The following is a 6,987-nucleotide window of genomic DNA, read 5'->3' on the forward strand; positions in this document are numbered from 1 at the left end:
AGCAAAGAATTCAACATAGACAACAGGAAAGTATCAGTCAATGGAAAGGATGGGATCTCACAGACTGGGCATCCTGGCTCCCTGCTTTCCATAATTTTACTTGTGACCAGAGGCCCTTGTATACTAAATACCCTGGTATGTTTTATTGAAGACACTGTTCCTTGCCAAACTGGAGCACGTATCTTAGCCTTCCAAGGGTACAACCCTTAAAGCTAAAAAGTGATGCCTAATAAAAGATTTTTAAAAAGGCATCAAGGGGTGGGGGGGAATCTTGGGAAAATGAATAAATTTTTACACCATAAGATGGTCGACGGGACTAAAACAAGCTCTGGTCTCTAGCTTAGAGACTCCTCTTCAGAGTTCTTCTTGCCCTGTTTGCTGCGCATGCGAGCCACCCCCCCTCCCGCGTGCGCACGCGCGCGCACACACACACACACACACACAAATATGGAGGCTGACAACTATAAATGACCCTTCCCGCTTGCATTCAGCACTCAAATCTTTGGAAAAACTGTCTCCTCTGAGCCTGCCGGTGTTAAATAAATCACTGATCCACCAAGATCTCCGAGTGCCGCTTGGTTTTTCCGCCAGCGTTCCAGCCTGGTTCCATAACAGAATCAAGAATTAACTTGGGGCACCTGGCTGGGTCAGTCAGTAGAGCACGTGACTCTTGATCTTGGGGTCACAAGTTTGAGCCCCATGTTGGGTGTAGAGAGTACTTAAAAACAAAATTTAAAAAAAAAGGAACCTGATCAGCTGAGGTGACCATGATCCCCAGACTTGGGGATGGATTGCATTGTGAAAATATAAGATCACCGACAGGAATAGAGTAGCAATGGCTGTGTGTACACAATGGCTGTGTGCTTTGTGAACTTTTCACTAAGTACAGGAGAATTCAAGATTGATAGAAGAGTTTGGATATGATTTAAATAGAAGTTGTGTCTATAGTAGTGTTACTTATACTTGTCTGGTCATTGCAAACTTAGTAGCCTAAACAGCACCTATTCCTTATTTTGCTCACAGATATGCAATTTGGGCAAGGCTCAGTGGAACAGCTCGTCTGCACCACATGACATCGGCTGGCGCAGCTCAAAATCAAGGCCAGGGTCTGGAATCTGAAGGCTTGATCATTCACGCATCTGGCAGTTGATGCTAGCTGTTGTTGGGACTTCAGCTAGAACTGTGAGCTGGAATGCCTATACATGGCCCCTCCATCTGGTTGCTTGACTTCCTCCCTGCCTGGCAACTATGTTCCAAAAGTGAGCACTCCAAGAGAAAGTCCCAAGAGGACAAGGTATAGCTGGGGCACAGGGGTACAAGAGTACGTAGCTCTGGGTGTCCCAAACAGACCAGGTTGGGCCACTCACCACTCACCAAATCAAAAGCAGAGAGATGAGTAGTGGTGAGACAAGAAAGGAATTTATTTCAGTGAGACCAACGCTGGGAGGACAGCCGACTAGCATTTCAAAGACTGTCTCCAAAGGGCTGAAAATGCATCCAGGTTTATATAAGGAAATTGTAGGGCAAAGGTCAGTTGGTATGTGCAGGTGGACAGTGAAGGTCAGGTCGATCACTGTCTTGACATCTATCATGGGCAGGGTGTTGCTGGGTCAGGGCAGTCCTTGTTGCTTGAGGGAGTACCTTCAGTTTCTCTCAGGGGATGCTTTGCCCATAGGGTCTTTTGCCTGAGTTAAGAAATAAGCTAGAAAGAACTTAATTAGAATGTTTGGAGGTAGCTGGAAGTCCTCTTTCAAATACAGAAGATGCATTGAATTCCATGGCCTAATCTCAGAAGTCAAATAACATCATTTTCACTATATTCTATTTGTTGAAGCAATGGAAAACAAACAAACACATTTAAGGGGAGAGAACGTGACTATACTTCTTAATGGGAGAAGTAACAGTTATATTGTAAGAAGAGCATGTGGAAAGAGAAATATTGTGGCCATTTAAGGAAAATTTTGTCCAAAAAAATCATTCAAAAGGTCTCTTTTTCGATATATATATTTTTTTCAGAATTAAACCTGAAGAGGTAAAAAACAAAAAACAAGCTAATTGGAGTCTGCTCCAATTACTTACCATGTCCAGGTGTTATGTAGATATGAGCTGGTCAATATTAATACCAAACAACAGTCAAGTACACAGCCATGGCTAAAAGCAGGTGGAAGGACTAGAAGCCTACATTTATGTGCTACCTAATTTTTATCCAAAAATTTCTGAAACTACAGTAAAATTTCTGGAACTACAGTAAAGTCAGATAATGGTGATGCAGGCTAGCTGAGTCTGAGGATGCAGAGGGGGTTCTGCAGGACCAGCCAGGAGGATCCTTGGCCTTGCACAGGATGGAAATCAAACACTAGCCAAGAGGAAGTAAGAGTGATGTTTATCAAAGACATGTACAGAGAGAGAAGATACAGATAGAATGTCTGAGAGACTCAGCAAGGAAAGAAAAGAGTCTTGTCATTGCTTGGAGTCTGTTTTTTTGTTTTTTTGTTTTTTGTGTTTAATTTTTTTAACGTTTATTTATTCTTGAGACCGAGAGAGACAGAGCATGAACGGGGGAGGGGCAGAGAGAGAGGGAGACACAGAATCGGAAGCAGGCTCCAGGCTCTGAGCCATCAGCCCAGAGCCCGACGCGGGGCTCGAACTCACAGACTGAGAGATCGTGACCTGAGTTGAAGTCGGACGCTTAAACGACTGAACCACCCAGGCGCCCCTGTTTTTTTTTTTTAATTGGTGATGGTGGTCTGCCATATGTGTCCTCTCAGGCATCCAGGCATTGGTCAAAACAAGTTGTGCTCAAGTGTCCTCCATAAGTCACTTACACCCTGGAGCTAGGGGTGTTGGCATCAAGGTGTGAGGAGTCAGTGGTCTTGGAAAACATTCATGATGACCTTGACCAGTCACTCCTATCTGTTGCCTATTGTGCTGGAAGCCTCCAAAGTAACCATTCATTAACTCCTTCACCTTTACAAAGAGGACATACAGTGGGGTGCCTGGGTGGTTCGGTTGGTTAAGCGTCTTCGGCTCAGGTCATGATCTCAAGGTTGGTGAGTTTGAGCCCCGTATTGGGCTCTGTGCTGTCAGCTTGGAGCTTGGAACCTGCATTGGATTCTGTGTCTCCCTCTCTCTCTGCCCCTCCCCCAATCATGCTGTCTCTCTCTGTCTGTCTCTCTCAAAAATGAATAAACATTTTAAAAATTTAAATATATTTAAAAAATTTAAAAACAAAGAGGACATACAATAAGCCATGTGTAAGGCAGGGTGCAGGTCCTAGCAGGAATAGTAACAACAACAGTAAAAAAGCCATCATTTATGGGGTCTTTCAGTTTCCCTGTCTTAATGGGAAATGGAGGAGAACATAAGAAACCTCTGGCTCTTAGATAATACTGTTACAAGTAACATTCCTTTCCCATAATGAATAATATTACTAAGGCATTCTCCCAACTTAAAACAGCTGTGTTCCCAAAGTTCTTAAATAAGTTCTTTAGCACTCAGGATCCATTTTCTTACTGAAATAATAAACATAATGATAGCGCTCTAGGGAAGAGCGGGGACAAAAGGAGTGAGAGGCTCTAGAGATTAAGGACTCCCAGGGAGGTCCTACTTAGTCTTTAGGTCTACTTTCTTCGGTCTCCATGGCATTTAAAAGAGCCAGTAATTCTTCTTATGCCAGTAATTCACTCATTTAACAAAAGTTTATGCCTTTTTGCTGGGAAGGCAGGAATACAGTAGTGTGGAATAGAACAGTTTCTCATAGCTTTCTCCAATCACCTTTCTTAATCATACACCTACTGGAATTTGCTTAGGGATTTTCATTCTTGGAACCATGTGAGATAGATATGATGGTTAATTTTTTTTTTTTTTTTTTTAATTTTTTTTTTTCAACATTTATTTATTTTTGGGACAGAGAGAGACAGAGCATGAACGGGGGAGGGGCAGAGAGAGAGGGAGACACAGAATTGGAAACAGGCTCCAGGCTCTGAGCCATCAGCCCAGAGCCCGACGCGGGGCTCGAACTCACAGAGCGCGAGATCGTGACCTGGCTGAAGTCGGACGCTTAACCGACTGCGCCACCCAGGCGCCCCAGATGGTTAATTTTATGTATCAACTTGACTAGACCACTTGACTTGCTCAGGTATTTGGCCAAACACTATTCAGGGACACCTGGGTGGCTCAGGCAGTTAAGTGTCAGACTTCAGCTCAGGTCATGATCTCACAGTTCGTGGGTTCAAGCCCTGCATCAGGCTCTGCTGACAGCTCAGAGCCTGGAGCCTGCTTTGGATTCTGTCTCCTTCTCTCTGCCACTCTCTCAAAAATAAACAAACATTACCAAAAAATTAAAAAAAAAAAAAAATTGAATCTGCAGACTGAGTAAAGATTCCTGTCCTTACTGTGGGTGGGTCTCATCCAATTAGTTAAAGTCTGACTAGAACAAATAAGGTAATAGATAATTTTAAAAAGCCTACTCTGTCTCTCTTTTCTTTTTTCCTTATATTACTATGGTGTAGTGGTAGGCAAAATTTGCATCTGGGTGGTAATAACATGTCTTTCCCTAATTATAAACTATGATAGGATTCATCTATGTATCATATGATTTCACTCATGGAATTTGAGAAACACAACAGAGGAATAGAGGGGAAGGGAAGGAAAAATAATATAAAAACAGAGAGGGAGGCAAACCATAGAGACTCTTAGATACAGAGAACAAACTGAGGGTTGCTGTAGGGGTGGAAGGTAGAGGGATGGGTTAAATGGGTGATGGACGTTAAGAAGGGCACTTCTGGGGGCGCCTGGGTGGCGCAGTCGGTTAAGCGTCCGACTTCGGCCAGGTCACGATCTCGCGGTCCGTGAGTTTGAGCCCCGCGTCAGGCTCTGGGCTGATGGCTCGGAGCCTGGAGCCTGTTTCCGATTCTGTGTCTCCCTCTCTCTCTGCCCCTCCCCCGTTCATGCTCTGTCTCTCTCTGTCCCAAAAATAAATAAACGTTGAAAAAAAAAAAAAAAAAAAAGGGCACTTCTGGGGATGAGCCCTGGGTGTCATATGTAGGAGATACATCGCTGGGTTCTATTCCTGAAGCTAAGACTGTACTGTATGTTAACTAACTTGAACTTAAATTAAAAAAAAAAAAATAGGATTCATCTATGTTCAAGAGAATTCCCAGATTCCAACTTTCTTGGGCATTTATTAAAGAGCGGGAGGGGGTTAGGTAGCAGGAAGAAGAGATGGAATAAGATTTAGGATAATTACAAAGCCCAAGATGTGGGGGTAAGTGAGGAGGAGCCTGGGGCTTTATTTTTTCCTCCCTTCTCTCCTTTCTTCACTGAGGGTCTTCTCCTCCTCCTTCTGGTCCCTGACACCACATCCTCACCTGCCCCTGTGTGGCCTCTCACTAAAGGTGAAAAGAAGAGAAAAGCTGGAGAAAAGGGAGTGTTTGGAGTTGGTAAGCCCAAGCAGCAGCCTGCAGAGAGAAGAGGGGTCCTTATGGCCCCTGGTTACCCATCTGGAACAAGGGGTTCTATTTCCACATGGCTATTTCTATGCCTGTATGAGACATGGCTAATGCATGTTATTATGTAGCTATTATTAGGTTTCAACACTATCTTATTCTCTTCTTCCAGATACACAGAAGACTACTTTTCTCAGCTGCCCTTGCAAGTGAGCAGGGTCATGTGACTATGATGACTAACAATACGTGGGCAAAAGTGACAAATCATTTCTGGGCTGTGGCAGTGTAAAGCTGTTTGTGATTCTCAAGTCTCTCTGCTGCCTTGTCATTGCAGTAGTGGAAGGGATCTTGGGTGGAACTGGAAGAGATAAAACATGGGCTCAGAAGTAGCCTATCTTTCAAAAAAAATTCTTTTTATGTTTTTTTATTTTTGAGAGAGAGACAGAGCATGAGCTGGGAAGGGCCAGAGAGGCGGGGGAGACAGAGAATCTGAAGCAAGCTCCAGGCTCTGAGCGGTCAGCATAGAGCCTGACATGGGGCTCGAACCCATGGACTGCAAGATTATGACCTAAGCCGAAGCCAGATGCTTAACCAACTGAGCCACCCAGGCACCCCAGAGGTAGCCTATATTTTTGAGCCACCACTGTGGATTGGGATAAGGGGAGGGTAGCCCTGATGAGCCAGCCAGACCCACAACAAGTTTTGTAGGAGGGAGAAATAAATCTTGATTATACTAAACAACCAAGATTTTCAGAGCTGCTCAATATCATAGCATAACCCAGACTATCCTGCTAGATATAATTATGAAAACCGGGGCCTGCATATTTAAGAAAACACAAACTTGTGCTCGCTTTGGCAGCACATATACTAAAATTAGAATGATACAGAGAAGATTAGCATGGCCCCTGCACAAGGGTGACACACAAATTTATAAAGTGTTCCATATTAAAAAAAAAAAAAAAAAGCACAGACTTTATTTTATTTCTGGGAATGGAAGGTATTGATTTATTTCTGGGGAATGGAGTCAGTTAGACCTGGGTCTGAATACCTGCTCTACCGTTTCCATTTGTGACACTGGGCAGTTAACATGACCTCTCTAAGTTTAGTTTCCTCATCTACCAAATAAGGATAAAAATGCCTATTTGGGGGACATCTGGCTGGCTCAGTACAGCATGTGACTGTTGATCTCAGGGTCGTAAGTTTGAGCCCCTCGTTGGGTGTAGGGATTACTTTTTTAAAATGTCTACTTTGTAAGGTTATTTTGTGGGCTATATAATATTCAAGTAATGAAAACCTCTAACGGTAGCTGGCACATTATAAGAAATCAATAAAAGGTAACTTTATAAGATCCATTTCTGTTTATTTACACTTAACAAATATCAAAGGAGAAAAATAATTCTCTTTGTATATTTAAATCAAACACTGCCTAACAAGCCTTGTATTGCAAAAAATGTGAGAACTACTTAATTTGCATTTAGCAAAGGACAGTGTGGCTTTGGAAAATTTCACTTGAAGATTTAGAAGTCCAGAAATTTGCCTT

General features: G+C 43.1%; 1 non-coding gene across 1 annotated transcript; it reads left to right on the forward strand.

Moving 5' to 3' along the window:
- The first annotated feature begins 6,290 nt into the window (after positions 1-6,290).
- Positions 6,291-6,397, forward strand: LOC112856538 (U6 spliceosomal RNA). The gene has a single exon (XR_003223112.1). It is a non-coding gene; the product is annotated as a U6 spliceosomal RNA (small nuclear RNA).
- Positions 6,398-6,987: the final 590 nt, after the last annotated feature.

This window comes from Puma concolor, chromosome B3, assembly GCF_028749965.1.
Source record: "Puma concolor isolate L17-30 chromosome B3, mPumCon1.1.hap2, whole genome shotgun sequence".
NCBI lineage: Eukaryota > Metazoa > Chordata > Mammalia > Carnivora > Felidae > Puma > Puma concolor.